The following is a 22399-nucleotide window of genomic DNA, read 5'->3' as shown; positions in this document are numbered from 1 at the left end:
GAGTTGAATATACACACCATGGCTCCACTCTCCTTGAAACATTCCAAGACAGAATCAGCTCTCTAGCCAAATACGTGCAAGCCATCTATGGGCGTATCCATAAGCAAGATGTCTCCTGAAAACCTCTGGAACATATCATTGTATGGAGACAGAGCACCACACTGCTTCCTGCCACCCAACCCAGATGATCCGTAATATGAAGTAAAGCACTTATCATGTATTTGGTCACATTCTAACCATCTTAAATGGTTTGATCCACGGATCCTTAAGCGCTTCAAGAATCATCATCAAGATCTCACTGGCCATGTCCCAGAGGTCATGCGTGTTCTGCCACAATAAACAAACAGCAGTGACTGACTGCAATGCTCGGCTAGGCTAGCCAAAGGGAGCATTTTTTTTTCCGAATCCCTCTATCTTCTTTGACTCCTTGTCTGTAGGGGGGGGGTCATTGGGTATGAACAGTGGTTCACATTGCTGGTGGAAATCTGGAACACCAGACTTTTTGGAATAGGATGTTTTGTAAGAAAATTAGGGGTGCTAAGTGCCACTCTGTGGCATCCAGACAACTGCCTATTCCTTGTGTGCTTAGATGAAATGCCTACTAAGGTGTCAGAACGTGCTTCAATGAACGGAAGCAAGGGCTCAGATGAATCCGACTAAGGTTGCAAAATGTCTGTAAAAACATTTGTCTTGATTTCAACAGAGATCACTTGTAGGTTCAGGACCTATTCTGCCAACTGGTCTCCCGTCAGTCCATGTAAAATCAGACATCATCATAATGGGGAGGGTAAATCATTCCCACCCCCCACAATCTTTCTTCCAGAGTGGCGGCAAGCTCTTGTCAGAGTTGGAGCCAAAAAGACAATGGAGCCTCCGAAGGTGCCCCTTAGGTAGTGAAAGCATGGAATCCGGGTCAGGTGGTGTGGGAACTGGATGAGCTGTAGAGGAATCAGAGCGTTACCTTGGTTGGGTTTGAGTTAAAGCCGATTTGGGGTGGACATCAGAGTCAAAGAGGAACAGACGCAGGTCGTGGAGGTAATGGAGCCTGTCACGTTTCAGATGGCACAGAGGACAAATCCACATTCATGTGGGGATGCTTGGAGCTCGGAGACATGCTACAGAGAGCCACCGAAGTGCCAAAGTATGCAGCATGGTCTCCTTAGAGGCCACAACCTGTAGCAGCATTGCCGATGGCCCAGGGATTTGGGGCATACTGGTATCATCTCAGGGATCGGTTCCGCAACTGGAGATCTGGAGGGAGAAAGAATGACACAGTGACACCCTTTTCATCTCTTTAGACAGAGAGTAGTGGGATGGGTTCAAGTCCCACTTTGTCTTCTTGTGTTTTTGTATTGACTTCGACTTACCAGAGTACTTTTACTATGAGGACGACTACTCACGGAAATGACCTTGGGATTCAGAGGAGGTCTGAACCCTTGGAGCAGGATTTAAACAAGGCTTGTGACTTCGCCTTGTGTTCGGCGATATACAGCTTGGCTTTCCTGTCCCAGATCAGCTTTGTGCATGAGTGTGCACTCCCCAAACAACTTAGATTTGTGCCTCAAGCCCAAACACCAAAGACACACCTCATGCAACTTCATGACTGATGTTTGTTTTCTGCATTCGCAGCATACTTTAAAGCCTTTAGTTTTAGGAGGTTCATCATTCCTGTGCACACTGGATTCTTGGGGAGCCATCTGTATGCTGACCAAGATGGGAGCAGAGCTCCAGGTCTGTAATTGTTGTACAAATTGAAAAGAACTGACATTAATGCACTTGGAAGCTGTTTAGAGTCAGCTCTGCTCTGTCACTTCCAGTGGGTGGTATGAAGCCGATGCACTGTAGCACTGCTAAAAAGAAAAACATGATCCAGTGTGGTGCCTCAGGAATATTCTAGAGGTGGGGAAGCTGCAGTTAGAAATATCCATCAGAAATATAGTTCAATTACCTTGCCAGTAGGGCATGTGATGCGATTTAGGAGGTGGTGGATAACTGGCAACACGTGTATTCAACAGTTTATAAGTTCTATAACTGTTCTAGGAAACAAAAGCGCAGACTGAGATAAACTGAAAGCTTCATTTATCAACAGATCAGGTATACACTCAGGGCCAGATTGATCAAGGTTTTGCACCACTATTGCACCACACAAGGTGGCAGAAGGACGATATAAAAGGTAAGGGAAATTTACCAAGCCATGCAAGGCCACCTTGCGTAGCCCTGCATGGCTTGATAAATCTAGAGTAACGTAAGGCATGTTAAATCACTGCCTTGTGTTACTCTGCCACAGGGAGGTGTTCCATGGGTGGGGAGTGGGTGTTTCCATGAATCCACCCATGGATTGTAGCACAATTCCCAAATTTACTATAAATGGTAGACCTGGAAATGCATCAAAATGCTTTGCCTCCCCATGGGAGGCATAACAAGGAGAAGTATCTTTATTTCTCCTCGTTTTTAAAGCTTTCTATGTGTGCTGCACTCTCCGGCACACAAAGAAAGAGGAAAATGCCCCAGAGGATTGTTTTTGTGCACAATGGTCTGTCTCCTGAACAAAACCAATTCTGCCTACAATGCAGGCACCCTTGAACCATGATGCAATTGTAACCGCACTGGATGAAGGCAGCACATTGTGCACCAGAGCAAGAAAAGGGCAGGAATGCACTGTATAATGTTAAATTTGTTGCATTCCCCCTCTTCACGCGGTGCAGCACAGGAGGGTGGATTACTGTGGTGCGCTGGATGAAAGTATGATAAGTTACTTACCTTCAGTAATGAATTATCTAGGAGAGACAGGATCTAAATGCAGGTTCCTTACTTTAGAATCTTTCCAGGCACGAGCCTGGATCTGGAAACGTTTTTCAGTAGTACATCTGTTCATCAGTAGCGGGCGTTGCACAACTCCGTATCGATGTTGTCCACTGGATGTGACGTCAGCGGAGTCCATTAACCCCCTTGTCAACATCAGTTTCTTACATAACTATTTTTCGTGCTCAAAATGTGGAGCCACACATAGAAACTGCCTAGCGAAACAGTGTGCTTTGAACAAAAGACTTTGTGTCAATTAATCACCAGGTTCTTAATTCTAGGTGTTGACTTCCATTACAGAATCTTCAGAGACCAAAGAGGACTCAGTTCACAGAGCGGGGAGGGTGGGAATCTGTTAAGGAATTAAGGAACCTGTGAATAGATTGTGTCTCTACCAGACAATGCATTACCAAAGGCAAGTAACTTGTTCATATGATAAAAGCATCTAGCCACAGATTCTTTACTATAGAATCAGATACCAAAGTCATAGTAGCCCAGAGGAGGGACTGTGAACTGAGGCCCTCAAAAACGTCTTGAAGAATAACATAACCGGTCTAGAACAAGAGAAAAAGACCGGACAATCATAATAATTACGGTGTGTAACAATATACTTTACAACATCTAAACCTGTGGAAGGACCCACAGGTAAATAAAAGCTCAAACACCTGAAAAGCATGGGAATGAGCTCATCCATGTCAATATGTCAATTGTGTGTCAGAAGTGACTCAACAACATTGAACATTTCTAACCAGAAGAAAATTGGTCTAGTATAAGAGGAATAGACCATACATTCATAAGAATACCTATAAGGAAATACATCTGTGTTAGTAAAAGAACTGTGTAAAGAACCACAAGAATGAAAGTTCATAAAATCGTTAATAACATGGATGTACTATCACCCATGATTGATACCATTATAAATTTATCCCTAGAACAAAATTGGTTTTGAGAAAAGCAAAAAGCATAATAATGTAGATGAGCCTTAACATGTTTCACGACCTGAGACCCGTAGGAGGAACCATATATAAGGATTCATGAACATTCGAAAACATGAAATAAGGAAAAGACATGTTAACATGACCAATTGGTGTTAGAGGCGAACTAACAGAATTAATATTAAACTACTCCTTCTTCAAAGGGGATGCGGACCCATGCACAAACACCTCATCAATACTGTGGAAAGGACCACAGCAATGATATCACAAAGATAAAGAAAATATGAGAAAGAAAACTCTATCAATGTCTGTTGTACAGTACTGCTAAATGAGGTAATGAATATAAATGTATTTGTTCTTATATGTGGATTGAAAATACATGTACTACTCTTTTGGAACACAGAGCATGCTATTAAACAATACCTCTTACAGGTAAAGGTATATCCTTCCAGATCTACACTATAAGATACAATAGAATGTTTATCCTTTGCAGAAAAACATACAATTGCCCTCTTTAACAAGGAGGTGAGGATAACATTTGGTATATAAATATACTTTTCCCCAGGAAAAGTAGGTAGAGATTATAAAACATCTTCAAGATATTCTTAATACATATACTTACTGACATATGAATATAATACACAAATACCTAAGTAGTAACCAATGAAAAAAAAAAAAAAAAAAATATATATATATATATATATATATATATATATATACACATGTGAAAAAAGAGCACCTTGGTAAAGTGGCGGAAACCAAGGTGAATATGTGAATCTTATAATGAATAGGACTCATCTACAGATGAACTAGAAAAGCTGTTAATGATGCGAGAATGAATAGAATCTACTGAGAGACACTTCTCAATGAAGACCCATGAGAGCCTGACATAAGCCAGGAAAACGAAGAATAATGTTCACAGATCAAGCCCATACAGATGTTTACATCAAATTGTAGCAAATCCAACAACCATGATGGCTAATCTGATATAAAACCTAAGACAAAAACAAGGAAAGTCTTAAAGTCCCCAAGATGATATGCGCTGATTTTGAATGTATCAAATCTGCCAAAAAGTAGAAAACATCTACCTTGTTTGACAGTTCAATAAATACTTAGGAAACAGACACCTCTAATGCTGTATAATCCTTATAAAAAATCCTCATGTTGCTCATTACTAATTAGAGGAACAAAAGAGAAAGAAGAACTTCTTCACAACGACCCCATTTCTTAAATAATATAAAGACACTCCTATGGAGTTGTTAATATTACAAGTTCTCTAAAAGGGATACTAGATCTTATGAATACACAATCTCACCTTCTGCAGAGGGAGCAACTCTGCTCCCCACCCAAATGAAGGTGTAATAGCCCACAAGTAAATGCATTATGACTGTGTGTGTGTGTGTGTGTGTATGAAAATTAGTTACTTACCTGTAACTGCAGTTCTCCAGTATTGGTATCTTTCATAGATTCACATGCTTGAATCATCCCCGTCGTCGAGGTGGGAGCCTCACGGTAAACTTAAATACATGAAGCAGTAAGTCAGTAAAAGTAAAACCAGTAGGCCCCAGTAGGCCTCATAGGGTATTTTACAGTCTATCTACTTTGTTTTGTGAAAAGACCCAAACTTCCGTATCAACCAATCAGGATTCAGCCCCTCCCAAACACTCCCAACAGAGGCTGAATTCCCTCAGATTTTCTAGTAGGAGTGTGAAGTTTAATATCTGTATAATAGGGGAGCCTCTGAGGGGAGGAGGGTGGGTCGCATGTGAATCTATGAAAGATACCAATACTGGAGAACTGCAGTTACAGGTAAGTAACTAATTTTCTTCTCCAGTATTGGATCTTTCATAGATTCACATGCTTGAATCAGAATAACGAGCAGTAATGTCTTCTTAATTAGTGAATTACATTGACTGTAATTTTATCGTGATTTTATAAGTGATGTGAGTCACATTAGTTCAGCTTTGTACATCCTCGTATATATCTATATATATATATATATATATATATAACCATAGATATCTCAATAGAAGAGCAATAGAAAAGCTGCGTGGCAGAAAGTTTTGACACAATCTGTTTTGTTATTGTTTTGAGGTCTAGGACATGTTAACACAATATAACAAAGCGAATAATCTGAAGCACATCATTAGAGTAAAACACACTGTGATATAAAATTAGATATTAACTAGACTAAGAACCAATATTGAACATACCTTGAGTGTGGTGGTGGGATGTGTAAGAGGCTCACCTTAACGAAATAGATGCCTCAGCACTGCCTGTCCCACTGCTGTATCGACGTTGTTAGTTTCCTCGAGACAGTAATGCCTCGTAAATGTATGTTGGCTGGACCATGTTGCTGCTCTACAGATGCTATGTAGTGGTACACCTGCAAAGAGTGCAGCCGAAGTGGCTACCGATCTTGTAGAGTGGGCTCTCACCTTGGTGTGGAGCGGTTTTCCTGCTTTTGAATGGCAGAATTGAATTGCCAGGCCAATCCATCTTGCTATAGTCTGTTTGGACACCGCGTGCCCCTTTCTTGTTCCGCCAAATGCTATAAATAATAGATCAGACTGGCGGATGGCCTGAGTTTTCTGTAGATAAAATTTTAAACATCTTTTAATATCAAGGGAATGTGATGTCTTTTCGGCTACTGTTTGCGGATTTGGAAAAAAGGTTTTTAGGATGACTGGTTCATTCAAGTGAAACGTTGAGGGAACTTTCGGGAAGAATTTAGGATTTGTTTGCAGGATCACAACTGAATTTGTGAATTGGAGGAAAGGCTGTTTGACAGTGAAAGCCTGAATGTCGCTGACTCTTTTGGCTGAAGTAAGAGCTAGCAGTAACGCTGTTTTCCATGAAATTAATTTTAGATCAGCTTTGTGGATCGGCTCAAAAGGAGCTTTCATGAGCTGCATCAACACAACATTCAGGGACCATAATGACAGAGGTTTTCTAACTGGCGGGAAGACCCTAAAAAGACCCTTCATGAATTGCTTGACAATTCTTGTGGAACACAATGAGACTCTGTGTGGTGATCTGCGGTATCTGGAGATTGCTGCCAGATGTACCCGAATGGAGGAATATGCAAGTCCTGATTTTGCCAGTAGCAGGAGATATGGAAGTACCTGTTCTGGAGTAGAGGACAAAGGATGTATATCTTCTGCTGCACACCATGTACAAAAACGTTTCCATTTAAGCTTATAGGTTTTGTTGGTAGTGTCAGCTCTAGCTTTTGCCAAGATGTCTCTACACTCCGGGGAAATGTTGAGATTCAAGTATTCATTGTATTCAGGAGAAAAGCCGACAAATGAAGAGACGACGGATCTGGGTGTCTGACTTGTCCCTGGTGCATCGTTAAAAGAGTCGGACTCTGTCTGAGTCGTAGATGTGGCCGTTCGCAGAGCATGAGGAGCTCCGTGTACCAGACTTGTCTGGGCCATCTGGGAGCTATGAGCAGAAGGCGACACCCCTCTGACTTTAGCTTGTTGATGACTCTCGGGATGAGCGGGATCGGAGGAAAAGCATAGGCATAAACTCCGGACCATCTAATCGAAAACTCATTCCCCCACAAATCTTTTTGGGGAAGCCAACTTGCATAGAACTGGCATTTCTTGTTCCCGAGAGTGGCAAATAGGTCTAGGTTCGGTTTGCCCCATAATAGAAAAAGGCTGTTGAGAGTTTTTTGGTCTAGCTCCCACTCGTGGTAAGGAATCACTGTCCTGCTCAGGGTGTCTGCTAGAACATTGGTTTGTCCTGGCACATGCTCCGCTTTGAGTGAAATATTGTGCTTGATGGCCCATGTCCAGATTTGCTGTGCTAGCTGTGAGAGTTGTAGGGATCTCGTGCCTCCTTGCTTGTTTAGATAAAACATGCTGGTTGTGTTGTCTGTCCTGATTAAGACGCTTGAATTTTGTATCTTTGGCAAGAACGCTTTTAGAGCTAAGTGTATTGCCTTGAGTTCTAGGTAATTGATGTGGAGCTGACCCTCTTTCGCATTCCAGGTTCTGCTGATTTGCAGGTCCTGGCAGTGTGCACCCCATCCTTCGAGAGAGGCATCCGTTGTTACTATGTAACCTGGTGTTTGAAGAAGGAATGACAGTCCGTTTGACAAATTGGTTAGAGTCGCCCACCACCTCATGGTGTTCTTCATTAGAGGCGTTTTGCAAATCTTGTCTTCGAAGGAACCGTTGATCTGGGTCCATTGTATGTCCAATTGCTCTTGGAGGGGTCGCATATGGAGCCTGCAATTTTGGACTAGCAGAATGCATGATGATATCATCCCGAGCAATGATTTGTAGATGCGGACTGAAACAAACGTTTTTCTGGAGAGCCTGTCTGCCAAGGAGGTTAACGTTTGTTTCCTCTCGTGAGATGGGTACGCTTTGTTGCGGACTGTGTCTAGTATTGCTCCCAAGAAACTTAATACCTGTTTGGGGTGGAGCTGAGATTTCTGGTAGTTGACTACAAACCCCAGGCTGTGTAACAATTGAAGGCAATAGGAGATATGACTTGTTACTTGCGACTTTGAGGGTGCCTTTATAAGTCAGTCGTCCAGGTAACGGAAGACCTGGATACCTGACTGGCGGAGATGTGCTGCCACCGGATCCAACATTTTTGTGAAGATTCTGGGGGCTGATTTGAGATCGAATGGGAGAACCCGGAATTGGAGGTGCATACTTCCCACTCCGAACATTAGGAATTTGCGATGGTTGCGATATATGGGGATATGAAAATAAGCATCCTGGCGGTCTAGGGATGCCATCAGATCTCCAGCATTTAACAGACGCAGGACATCTTGCAGTGTTACCATCCTGAACGACTGTTTCTTTAGAAACTTGTTTAGTGCTCTCAAGTCCAGGATGGGGCGCCAGTCTCCTGAGGGTTTCTTTACAAGGAAAAAACGGGAGTAGAATCCTCTGTTCTTTTGAGATAAAGGGACTGGTTCTATCGCTCCTTTTCTCAGCATCACTCTTACTTCCTTGAGGAGTTGGTTCATCCTCGGAGGCGGTGGGCCCGATGGAGGAACAATTGGTGGTGTTTGTGTGAATTCCAGAGTATGACCTCTGGCCACTACATCGAGTACCCATCTGTCCGATGTTATCGCCTTCCATTGGGGGAAATAGGAAGTGATGCGACCTCCGACCCTTGTTGTAGGTGGGTGGGGAAGCGTTGAGATGACCGGCGGGTCATTGTTTTCTGCCCGTATCTCTTCCTCGGGCAGCTCCTCTTCCTCTAGCTGGATGTTTGTAAGCTGCGGCTGGTGGTAATCTATAATGCTGCTGTTGCTGGTGGTATTGATGTCGTGATCCTGTGGAGGAAGACTGATATTGGGATCTGTATTGTTGGTATCCACCTCGAAAGGAGTAATTTCCTCTACCCCTTGCTCCACGAAAAGGTTGTTTTTTATATTGCAGGGTACCTAGGGATTTTGCCGTATCGGTATCCGTTTTGATAGTCTGCAACATGTCGTCGACATGTTTACCAAACAAACTTTCTCCATCAAAAGGCATGTCGAGAACACAACTCTGGACTTCCGGTCTGAATGAAGTAGCCTTAAGCCATCCTTGCCTGCGCAGGACTGCTGCGCCAGCTAATTGTCTGAAGCCAGTGAGAGAAATGTCTATTGCGCTGTCTATAATCTCCGCGGAGACCCTTTCTCCCTCCTGCAAGACCTTTTTTGCTTCCACCTTGACATCTTCTGGCAGTAGATCTAAAAAGACAGACATGTCTGCCCACATCTGGCGATCGTACCTTCCCAGGATGGCGAGGGAGTTAGCCGCCTTAACTGTGACCGCTGCCACAGAGGAAAATTTCTTGTCGATATTGTCTAATCTCCTCCCTTCCTTGTCTGGGGGAGACGCTATAGGTGCGGAGGGGTTTTTGGAACGTCGCTGAGCCGTCTGTGATATAACAGAATCAGGTTTTGGCTGTGAGACTAGACAGGCCGGAGAATCATCTGGGGCCTTGTACTTTTTCTCCAGTCTTGGTATTTGTGAAGGCACTGTTGCCGGATTTATCATTGCCTTCAAACCCTCCTGCCATAAGAAATCTACAATGGGTATAGCTCTTACCGATCTCTTTGATGGCTCTTTGAAGTCGTACAAAAAACATTCGGTTTCATGAGAAACAATTACAAGGCCAAAACATTTTGCCGCTCTCTCTATTAAATTATGGAAACCTCCTATGTCCTCCGGAGGAGAATCTACCGGACCTGCTGGCGGTGGAGAGGGTGTGGGGACGAGATAATCATCCCATTCACTAGCCGCCGAATCTCTTAGCTCACCCTCTTCCCTTTCGTCGTCTGACGAGGGGTGAGCTTCCTGAGTTTGGCTAGACACCAGTATGCTAGCCTGTGGTGTTTCCGAAAGATTAGTAGCCTGAGTTTGCCGAGGAGTCTGGTAGCTCTCAGGTCTAGGTGGCGTGGTCTAGTTGATGGTGGAAACCTTTTATAGTAGTCATTCAACATATTGTAGATCGGCTAATAGTGTACTAGGCATAGCGAGGGGCAATGGTTGTCCTGCCTGTGGATAGGATGTTGAGGCATAACTAGGCTGGTAATTCTGATCTTCCTCATCATCAAACTCTTGGCATTTGACATTGAGTTGGGACGGGCTACTAGCTGCCCCAAACATTCCGTTGTTTTGAGAGTATGCATCATCGTTATCATCATCTAAAAGATGCTGTGGTGGGTATGGCAACACTTTACTTGGTGAGGTATGCATTGGCAGAATATTAGACGCCTTGTCCCCCATGTTAATAAGTGAAAGGGGTAAGAACCTGGTGGAGTCGTCCTGATGATATGAGGAATAGTGCGGCGAAGTATCCAGGTAAGTGGATGGCTTATACACTGTTAGTGCTGTGGACGATATGATCGACGACGGTTCCCTCGTCGACAGTTCCCTCGTCGACGGATGTCTCGTCGACGACTCTCTCGTCGATGGTTCCGTCATTGACGGCGTCTTTGCTGACTGGTCCTTCGTCGACGGGTCCTTCGTCGATGGTCCGTTCGTCGACGGGCCCTTTATAGACGACGGTTGTTTCGTTGACGTATCTTCTGTAGGTGCAGTCGTCGGCAGTGCCTTTTTAATCCTCATTGAGAGGTGCTTCATAGATGGGAGTGCCCTGGTCGATTGGTGAACCCAGGAGGCCTCCGCCGTCGACGATGTGGTTGCCGACGAAGCTTTCTTAAAATTTATTGCCGTAATTATCGTCAACAATAACGGCGACGACGTCATAATCATCGGCGAGACCGGTGTTGTGAACGTCGACGACACTGTAGTAGATGTTACCGTCGACACCGTCGTCGACGGGGTGGTCGTCGACGGTTGTTTTTTCGCTGAAGAGACTTTTTCTGGCTCTTTTTGCGGTGACAGAGACAGGGATGCCTTTTTATAGGTGGTTTTTCGATGCAAAGGCGTAGTAGGTTCTGAATTAACCTTTTTTGGCAAATGTTTCAATGTCTCTGAGTGGGAAACATCCTTTTTTGCCTCAGTAGAGACTTGTTTTGTCTTTTTGGGCACCTTCCTTGGTGGTTCATCAGACCTTCTACTTCTCTCACCTATTCTTTTCTGAGGGCGAGAAGCCTGTGATGACGCTTCACTGTCATCTGAGGAAGGATGTTCTATGGCTTTCTGTTTTTGCAGCCATAAGAGAAGTCTATCCTCATGGTCCTTGAGGGTTTTTTGACTAAAGGTGCGACAGATTTTGCAGTCTCTCACCTTGTGGTCTGGATGGAGGGAGTAGATACACTTCTTGTGGGGGTCATCAACATGCAGTCTCTTCTTCCCACAATTGTCACAGTCTCTGAACAGACCCTTCTTTGTCTTTTCAGACATGGTAAAGCTGTGGAGCTAGTTTCCTGAGAGAAAAGAATTTTCAGTCAGAAATGAGGAAAAAACTGAGCAGAGCTCAGGGAGACTCCCTTCACACGACGTGCGGTAGAAAATCTGAGGGAATTCAGCCTCTGTTGGGAGTGTTTGGGAGGGGCTGAATCCTGATTGGTTGATACGGAAGTTTGGGTCTTTTCACAAAACAAAGTGGATAGACTGTAAAATACCCTATGAGGCCTACTGGGGCCTACTGGTTTTACTTTTACTGACTTACTGCTTTATGTATTTAAGTTTACCGTGAGGCTCCCACCTCGACGACGGGGATGATTCAAGCATGTGAATCTATGAAAGATCCAATACTGGAGAAATATGGAAAATGTCAATTACCCAGTGTACATCTGTTCGTGGCATGAGACGCTGCAGATTTACATGCTGTGCATTATCCTGCCATGTAGTGTTGGGCTCGGAGTGTTACAAGTTGTTTTTCTTCGAAGAAGTCTTTTTGAGTCACAAGACCGAGGGACACCTCCCTATCGGCTCCAATGTGCATGGGCGTCGACTCCATCTTAGATTATTTTCCCAGCAGAGGGTGAGGTAGGAGTTGTGTATATAGTAAAGGTGTCCATGCAATGGAGTAAGTATGTATGTACATAATGTGTCTAAAAAATAGTAACAAGTTTCATCCAACTTATAACGGCTACAGGCTCCCGGGGAGGCGGGAGGGCGTATGTGAATCTGTAGCATCTCAGCCACGAACAGATGTACACTAGGTAAGTGACATTTTCCGTTCGATGGCATGTGTAGCTCCAGATACACATGCTGTGCATAGACTAATAAGCAGTAATCTCCCCAAAAGCGGTGGCTTAGCCTGTAGGAGTTGAAGTTGTTTGAAATAATGTTCGTAATACAGCCTGTCCTACTGTGGCTTGTTGTGTTGTTAACACATCTACACAGTAATGTTTTGTGAATGTATGAGGCGTAGACCATGTGGCTGCTTTACAGATTTCTGTCATAGGTATATTTCCTAGAAAAGCCATTGTGGCGCCTTTTTTCCTAGTGGAGTGCGCCTTTGGTGTAATAGGTAGATCCCTTTTTGCTTTGATATAGCAGGTCTGAATACATTTTACTATCCATCTGGCAATGCCTTGTTTGGATATTGGATTTCCTGCATGAGGTTTTTGGAAGGCTACAAACAATTGTTTTGTTTTGCGAAACTGTTTTGTTCTATCAATGTAATACATTAGTGCTCTTTTAATGTCTAACGTATGTAATGCTCTTTCGGCTACTGAGTCTGGTTATGAAAAAAAAACTGGGAGTTCCACTGTTTGGTTTAGATGGAACGGTGATATAACTTTGGTAAGAATTTGGGATTTGTACAGAGAACCACTTTATGTTTATGAATTTGTATAAAGGGTTCTTGTATAGTAAATGCTTGTATTTCACTTACTCTTCTAAGAGATGTGATAGCTATCAGGAAGGCTACTTTCCAAGTTAAGTATTGCATCTCACAAGAGTGCATGGGTTCAAATGGTGGTCCCATGAGTCGTGTTAACACGATATTGAGGTTCCACGAGGGGACTGGTGGTGTTCTCGGGGGTATGATTCTTTTAAATCCCTCCATAAATGCTTTGATGACTGGGATTCTAAAAAGTGATGTTGAATGTGTAATTTGCAGATAGGCAGATATTGCTGTGAGATGTATTTTAATAGAAGAAAAAGCTAGTTTAGATTTTTGTAAGTGTAATAATTAGTTTACAGTGCTTTTTGCGGAAGCATGTAGTGGTTGAATTTGATTATTATGGCAGTAATAATTTTCCATTTGTTTGCATAACAATGTCTTGTAGTAGGTTTTCTAGCTTGTTTAATAACTTCCATACATTCTTGTGTAAGGTCTAAATGTCCAAATTCTAAGACTTCAGGAGCCAGATTGCTAGATTGAGCGATGCTGGATTCGGGTGTCTGATCTGTTGTTTGTGTTGAGTTAACAGATCTGGTCTGTTTGGTAATTTGATATGAGGTACTACTGACAGGTCTAGTATTGTTGTGTACCACGGTTGGCGAGCCCAGGTTGGTGCTATTAGTATTAGTTTGAGTTTGTTTTGACTCTATTTGTTTACCAGATAAGGAAGGAGTGGGACAGGGGGAAAAGCGTAAGCAAATATCCCTGACCAACTCATCCATAACGCACTGCCCTTGGACTGAGGGTGTGGATACCTGGACGCGACGTTTTGGCATTTTGCGTTGTCTTTTGTTGCAAATAGGTCTATTTCTGGTGTTCCCCAGCATAGAAAGTAATTTTGTAGTATCTGGGGATGAATTTCCCATTCGTGTGTTTGTTGGTGATCTCGACTGAGATTGTAGGACAACTGGTTTTGTATCCCTGGGATGTACTGTGCTATTAGGCGAATGTGATTGCGAATCGCCCAATGCCAAACCTTTTGTGCTAAGAGACACAGTTGTCATGAGTGGGTCCCTCCTTGTTTGTTTAGGTAATACATTGTTGTCATGTTGTCTGCTTTGACAAGAATGTGTTTGTGGGTTATTAGTGGTTCAAATGCTTTCAATGCTAGAAACACTGCTAACAGTTCTAACTGATTTATATGCAGTTGTTTTTGGTGAACGTCCCATTGTCCCTGTATACTGTGCTGGTTGAGGTGTGCCCCCCACCCCATCATGGAAGCATCTGTTGTGATCCCGTATTGAGGCACCGGGTCTTGGAATGGCCGCCCTTGGTTTAAATTTATAGGGTTCCACCATTGAAGCGAGAAGTGTGTCTGGCGGTCTATCAACACTAGATCTTGGAGTTGACCCTGTGCTTGTGTCCATTGCTTTGCTAGGCACTGTTGTAGGGGCCGCATGTGTAGTCTTGCGTTTGGGACAATGGCTATGCATGAAGACATCATGCCTAGAAGTTTCATTACAAACCTCACTTGATAGTGCTGGTTTGGGTACACGTTTAACATTATATTTTGGAAGGCTTGTACTCATTGTGGACTTGGAGTGGCAATCGCCTTTTGTGTGTTGATTGTTGCTACTAAATATTGTTGTATTTGGCACGGTTGTAGATGTGATTTTTGGTAGTTTAGAGAGAACCCTAGTTTGTGTAGGGTTTCTATGACGTATTGTTTGTGTAGAAGACACTGTTGCTGAGTGCTGGTTTTTATTAACCAATCGTCTAAGTAAGGGAATGCGTGCATGTGCTGTCTCCTGATGTGAGCAGCTACTACTGCAAGGCATTTTGTGAATACCCTTGGGGCTGCTGTTATCCTGAATGGTAACACTTTGAATTGGTAATGCACGCCTTGGATTACAAACCTTAAGTATTTCCTGTGGGAAGGATGTATGGGTATGTGGAGATAAGCATCCTTGAGATCTAATGTTGACATGTAGTCTTGTTTTTTGAGCAAGGGAATCACGTCTTGAAGTGTCACCATGTGAAAGTGATCTGATTTGATGTAAAGATTCAGTGTTCTGAGGTCTAATATGGGTCTCAGAGTTTTGTCTTTCTTTGGAATTAGGAAATACGGGGAGTAGACACCTGTTCCTTTTTGATGGTTGGGCACTAGTTCTATTGCTTGTTTTTGTAACAATGCTTGGACTTCTAGTTGTAACAGGTCTAAGTGTTGTTTGGACATATTGTGTGCTCTTGGAGGCACATCTGGTGGCAATTGTAGGAATTCTATGCAATAACCATGTTGGATAATGGCTAGGACCCATGCGTCCGTAGTTATGTGTTCCCAGTTGTTGTAATATGCGGTAAGTCTCCCCCCTACTGGTGTTGAGTGGTGGGGGTTTGTGACATTGAAGTCACTGTTTGGTTTTTGGGGTTTTTGGGCTCTGGAATTTCCCTCTTGTTTTAGGGAATTGTCCACCCCTATATGGTCCTCGAAAACCTCCTCTCTGATACTGGCCCTGATATGTGGGTCTGACTTGTGAGGTGGAAGGCTCAGTGGTTTGAGAAAGAACCCCCCCCTAAAGTGTGGCTTTCGAAAAGCGCCTCTGCTCTGTGGAGAGTAGAGCGTGCCCATGGCTTTGGCCGTGTCAGTGTCCTTTTTAAGTTTTTCTATTGCCATATCCACCTCCGGCCCAAACAATTGTTCTTGGTTGAACGGCATATTCAGCACAGCCTGCTGGATTTCTGGCTTAAATCCGGAGTTCCGTAACCATGCGTGCCGACGAATGGTTACTTCAGTGTTCACTGTCCTTGCCGCCGTGTCTGCTGAGTCCATAGCCAACCTTATTTGGTTGTTAGAAATAGGTTGACCTTCCTCAACAACCTGTTGGGCACGTTTTTGGAACTCTTTGGGAAGGTGTTGAATGAGATGTTGCATTTCATCCCAATGTGCCCTGTCGTATCGAGCCAGTAGAGCCTGAGAATTGGCAATCCGCCATTGATTGGCTGCCTGTGCTGCCACCCTCTTGTCTGCTGCATCGAATTTCTGACTTTCCTTGTCGGGCGGTGGTGCGTCTCCTGAGGATTGGGAGTTTGCCCTCTTTCGGGCTGCTCCCACTACCACTGAATCAGGAGTTAATTGTTGTGTGATAAACAAAGGGTCCGTTGGGGAGGCTTATATTTCTTCTCCACCCTAGGCGTGATGGCTCTGCCTTTTACTGGGTCCTGGAACACTTGTTTGGCGTGTTTTAACATGCCTGGCAGCTTTGGTAAACTTTGGTATGAGGTGTGAGTAGATGACAAGGTGTTAAACAAAAAGTCGCCCTCTATGGGCTCTGCATGCATTGCTACATGATGGAATGTAGCTGCCCTTGAAATCACCTGCATATATGCAGTGCTGTCCTCAGGTGGTGACGGCCTTGCCGGGTAGCAATCAGGACTATTGTCTGAGACCGGTGCATCATACAAATCCCATGCATCCGGGTCATCTTGGGTCATCCCCGTGTGTGTCGTCTACTGCATCATTGGGGGTGTTGCTACCGGGGACAGGTGTGGCGAATGTAATGGAGATTGCTGTGGCGAGAACCTTGGTGGTGTTTTCTCTTTAGCCGCTTTTGCTTTTGGCTGCATTTCCATCTCCTGGAATGCTAGCTTTCGCTTGATTTTTATTGGAGGAAGAGTTTGGATTTTCCCCATGGCCTTATGTATGTGCAACCTCCTCTGGGCATGGTCTGGCTCTCCCATGCCCAGTTCTTGTTCAAATCTGTGCCCTTGCAACTGAGTTGAAAGGCCTTGCTCTTAGGTATAAGATCCTTGTTTCGGCTCCGAGGCTGCATGTTTCAGCACCGAAGCTTTTTGTACAGTCTTTTTTGGCTCCGAGGAAACCTTCTTGACTTTAGGGGTGCCGAACTCTCGGTGCCGAGATGGTTCGGAGCCAGTATCTCGACCGGAGTCGGATGTCTTCGGCTGCTGTGAGGCCTTTTCGGTGCTGATGTTTGGCCACCGTGTTTTCGGGTTAAGCCATGGCCTGTTGGCGATGGCATCCCCTTGGCCTTTATTATCTTTGGGTGAGTCTTTGCCGGGGCTGGTTTACTCACAGTTAGTTGCTGTTTCGGCCGCTCACTTTCGGACTTGTCCAAGTCCGAATCTCGAATGGAGAATCTCTCCTCTTCCTTGACATCGATCTGCTCGGCCGGTGTCGACGCCATCTGGAGTCTTCGAGCTCTTCGATCTCGTAGTGTTTTCTTGGATCGAAATGCCCGACAGGCTTCGCAAGTATCCTCCCTGTGTCCTGGAGATAAACACAGATTACAGACCAAGTGTTGGTCTGTATAAGGATACTTTGCGTGGCAATTGGGGCAGAAGCGGAAGGGGGTCCTGTCCATGAGGTTTGAAGATGGACGCGGTCGGGCCGACCAGGCCCCGCTGGAGAGTGGAAGCCCCGAAGGGCCGCCGGAGCACTTCTTTCTTCGGTGTCGATGTGCTAACACTAAACCAGTACAGAGCGCAAACAATACCGTCAAATTTTCCGATAACTAACTAACTTTTCCGAATCGAAATACGGAGCGAAGAGGAACAGGTCCGAACCCGATGGCGGAAAGAAAATAATCTAAGATGGAGTCGACGCCCATGCGCAATGGAGCCGAAAGGGAGGAGTCCCTCGGTCTCGTGACTCGAAAAGACTACTTCGAAGGAAAACAACTTGTAACACTCCAAGCCCAACGCTAGATGGCAGGATAATGCACAGCATGTGTATCTGCAGCTACACATGCCGTCAAACATATATATATATATAAATATATATATATATATATATTTATGCTTATCGGGCATACAAAACAGTACTCTACTTGGAGTAAAGTGTTGTAAATACTCTAGTTATAGTAATGATACTGCTGGGTTTGGGCGGCATCACCAACGAGCACAGGGGACTGAGTCTGATCTTGCGCCATGTGACAGCTGTCGGCCTAACCCTTCCAGCAAGCTAGCAGCACCTCACCAGTATCAGAGGGTAAAGGTGATTAGTGGCAGCCCTTCGCATGACATCTGGATTTCGCAGGGAAATCTTGGTGTAACAGATCTTACCCCTTTCTCTCAGTCATATATGTCTCACACATACAAAGGCAAAAAGGAAGCAGGACTAGGTTCAATACGTTTTATTGAATCAACTGCATTCTAAGTAAAATGGCATGTATTGTGATTATAAGGATGATAAAACATAATTAAAGCAAGGCAGTGACAAGGGAAGTGAAACACAGGAAAAGTCCCACTATACTGTCACAACAGTTGTTCTAGAATCCCTACGTGCACTACTAAGATTCTATGTAAGACCATGGCAGTGTAAACCCTAATCTACCCATCCACCCCTCTGGAAGAAACCCATACCTATGGTTGTAGTTAAGGAAGAGGTCTGTTGGTCTACTGAGAATCCTCCCACATGGTGGGAAGGCGGTGTCAGATCTCAGCAGAAACTGCAAAGGCGACATGCAGTATGCAATGGCTACAGGCTGGAATTCCCATCTATCGTGTAGGGGCAGTAAGGTGTTTTATAATAAAACGTCTGGTGTTCTGAGAAAACTCTACTTAGAGTAAAATGAACGCTTTGTGCTGACAATACTCAACTTATCACATTCAGCCTTGAATGAGCGCAGAATGAAAATGTTGTGCACTAAAAAAAGTGAAAGGGCACAAGCTGCAGGCCTATGCTGAAATAACCTGCCTGTGTAATAGCTAAAGTAACCTCAAAACACTCTCCCCATTCGTTGACAAAAAAGGCGAGAGAGCACTCATGTTCCACTGCCTTAGCTCCAGCTGAGGCGGCAGCATCCCGTGCAGTGCAAGGTGTTGTAGCACCAAGAGCCCCTTGGTCCTCAAAGGGTGACTCGTAGGAAGCTACCCAAAACAAACGCAATCTCAATTTGCATGTCTGGTAATGAGTCCTCAGCAAGAACACCAACAGATCAGAATTCAAAGAAGGTATGTGCTGCTTAGCAAGACATACTTCTGGTGCATGCTCTAAAGGGCACCACAAGCATGGAAGGGTAGGCTGCACACAGTTCAAAACCGGTCTGAATGACAGAGACCGGTTGCACTCCAGCTCTTCCAGGAATGGTGTTCCAAAGTATTGCATCATACATTCACGACACAGTTGGGCTGGTGGAAGCACTATTAGTCCTCCTTCTTGAGAAGAGGCAACCACTGCGAAGAAAGATTAGCAACATGTAAATGCTGCCAATTAATGCCAAAGTAATTGGGAATCCCCAGAAAACACTAGAAGGCAGTGTATGACTGAAGGTATGATGCCAAATCTAGAGGAAAAAGTGCTGACAAAACCGGAACCAACAGACTTTTAAGAAATGCACAATCCCAGTGGTGTTCGAGGCATTAAAAAATCGCCCAATTAATTAATCGAAGTGTTTAGGAAAGTTAGTATTTAAGAGTGACTGTATCTCTGCAGATGATCTCGCCACTTGGAGAGCAAAGGTCTCGCGGGCAGATGTAAGCACCACATGTTTTTGAAACAAAGGAGCTTTTAGTCTGCTTAGCTTGTCAAAATTTACATTTGAAGTAGCAATATGAGACCAGATCTCTGCTACTTTTGTATGCTGTGTTAGAGGGAAAAGCACATTACCGCAACAGGTAACGATTTGGGAGACCGAAACATGTAGGCAATTCCGGCTCACATTGCACAGCAGTCCTCTTTGTTCATAACCACATAGCTCCCATTCAAGAGCACCTGGAACACCGGATGAATCAAAAGGAAAGGAAATCCCTTCAAATACCAGGCTATATTTGCTACTGAAGCTTTATATGCTCACTTGAAGGACAGCTGTTTACAAATCATCGAATGGCTCAAAGAAGTCTCACACTTGCTTCCGCTTGGAATGATCTCTTTCATGCCAATGAAACATTTGTATGAGAAGGGCAGCTCCTACCCCTCATGAATGTAACTATCTACTAGCCTTTCATATCTGTGTACAGGAACATGTTTCAAGCATGAGGTGAATTGCAGTGTCGAAATAGGCAGATTAATAACCCCATGAATTAACCAGACAGCAGATGGTATTTCTGCCACAATAAATGGCAACTTTTCCAACATTTCAATGTTAAGCATGATTCTCAGCAGACCCACAGTTCTACCTTGTTCGGTTCTTTCTTAGCCATTATTTGTTGCTGTCGCAATTCAGCAAACAGGTCTTTCAAGCTAACATATTGCCATGGTATGCAACCACTTTTTAGGGCTTGTAACGTCCAACCTAACTGCATAAAGGAACGGAAGAGGTCTGTTGGTCTACTGAGAATCCTCCCACATGGAGGGGAAGAAGGTTTCAGGTCTCAGCAGAAACTGCAAAGGCGACGTGCAGTATGTAATGGCAATAGGCTGGAATTCCCAACTATCGTGTAGGGGGTAGTGAGGTGTTTTATAATAAAACATCTGGCGTTCTGAGAAAGCTGCCCTGACATGACAACACATATATTTCTCTGCATGAAAGTTGGGAACATGATGAACGCTTTGTGAAGGTAACTTATCACGTTCAGCCTTGAAAGAAGCACTGGATGAAAATGTCGTGCAGAGAAAAGAATAACAGAATTCTGTGTGAAAGGGCAAGCTGAAAAAAGAACAGTAACTATCTTTTCGAAAATAAAGCTTTTTCTAAAATAATATGAAAAATAAAACGCATGCCTCAGAGTGAAAGGGCACAAGCTGCAGGCCTAAGCTAAAATAACATGGCAGTTTAATAGCTAAAGTAATCTCAAGACAAAGGTACATACCATGAAGGTAACAACTCTTGAGCACTTGCTCTTCTTCAGAGTCAAGTAAACAACATTACCTTTATATCCGGTTCAAAAAGAGATAGACAGCTAAGACATTTTCATTGACAAGCCTGAAGAACGAGTTACTTACCTTCAGTAACAACTTTTCTGGTGGATACATTAGCTACCTGCGGATTCCTCACCTAATGAATACTCCCATTGTGCCAGCATTCGACGGAAATCTTCTTCCTAGCTTCTGCAAGTCGACGAGGACGTCACAATTGCCCACGCGACACCGTCTGATGTCATACAGGCAATAAGAGGTCCTCGCCGACGTGCCGACGTCAGTACCAACATTTTTTACGTGACTGAGAATAATAGGCCATTGAGATGAAAGAACAAATTGCAAAATTTAATGATATTCCAAATAATTACATCATTCCAATAACTCAATCCTTCTTTTTTTTTCTTTCTTAAACGAATAAACAAGTATATGAACAATATATATCAATATGAATATATATATACAGAATATATACAAGTCCTCAAAACCAAGAGGAGCACACTCAAGAATTACTTGGCTAGACCAGACAGGCAACGGGGAGGCGGGTGGGACCGTGAGGAATCCACAGGTAGCTAATGTATCCACCAGAAAAGTCGTTACCGAAGGTAAGTAACTCGTTCTTCTGATGGATACAACTACCTGTGGATTCCTCACCTAATGAATAGAGTCCCAAAGCAGTACCGCACTCGGTGGAGTGTGCCTGAATGGTCAAACCAAGAAATCCTGCAGCACCGACCGTGCAAAATGGCCGTGCCTTCTGACCTCAGAATCCAAACAGTAATGCTTCGCAAAAGTGTGAAGGGACCACCAAGTTGCGGCCTTGCAGATGTCAACCACAGGAACACCCCTAGCCAAGGCTGAAGAGGCCGAATTTGCTCTGGTGGAATGAGCTCTTATACCATCAGGGGGTTCTTTCTATAACACATTTTAATGCAAAGAACAACCCACCTGGAGAGTGTTTTCTTGTGGACTGCCTTTCCTCTCCTCTGTCCCACGTACCCGATGAAGAGCTGATCCTCCAGCCTGAAATCCTTCGTTCTGTCTATATAAAAGCTTAGCGCTCTCCTTGGATCTAAGCGACGATGTCTCTCTTCTTCCTTTGAAGGATGAGGCGGAGGATAAAACGTGGAAAGAGTAATGGTGAAACAACCTTCGGAAGGAAAGCAGCCTTGGTCCTCAACACCACCTTATCCCCATAAAAAGATGTATAAGGGGGTTTTACAGATAGAGCTTGCAACTCACTCACTCTCCTTGCAGAAGTAATTGCAACCAGAAAGACCGTCTTTAGGACCAATAATCTCATGGGGCAAGAGTGCATAGGCTCAAAAGGGGACCCCATAAGGAAAGTTAGAACCAAGTTCAAATCCCACTGAGGCATAACGAAAGGAGTGGGTGGGAATTTATTCATAAGACCCTTCAAGAACCTAAGTACTATAGGGGAGTTAAACAAAGAAGGCTGGTCTGGAAGACAAATAAAGGCTGAAAGAGCAGACAAGTATCCCTTAACCGTAGCCACTGCACAACCCCTCTGTGCTAGAGACAATGCAAAAGATAAAACATCCGACAAGTGAGCACGTAAGGGATCAATCTGCCTCTCTCCACACCAAACCACAAATTTAGA

At 44.0% G+C, this 22399-nt stretch overlaps 1 protein-coding gene across 2 annotated transcripts in view; it reads right to left on the bottom strand.

Annotated features, from left to right (window-relative positions):
- Nucleotides 1–22399, bottom strand: part of CFAP74 (cilia and flagella associated protein 74) — a 978701-nt gene that overhangs the window by 356222 nt on the left and 600080 nt on the right. The gene's annotated exons all lie outside the window — the stretch shown is intronic.

Source organism: Pleurodeles waltl, chromosome 6, assembly GCF_031143425.1.
Source record: "Pleurodeles waltl isolate 20211129_DDA chromosome 6, aPleWal1.hap1.20221129, whole genome shotgun sequence".
NCBI lineage: Eukaryota > Metazoa > Chordata > Amphibia > Caudata > Salamandridae > Pleurodeles > Pleurodeles waltl.
This window is presented reverse-complemented; position numbering and strand designations above follow the sequence as displayed.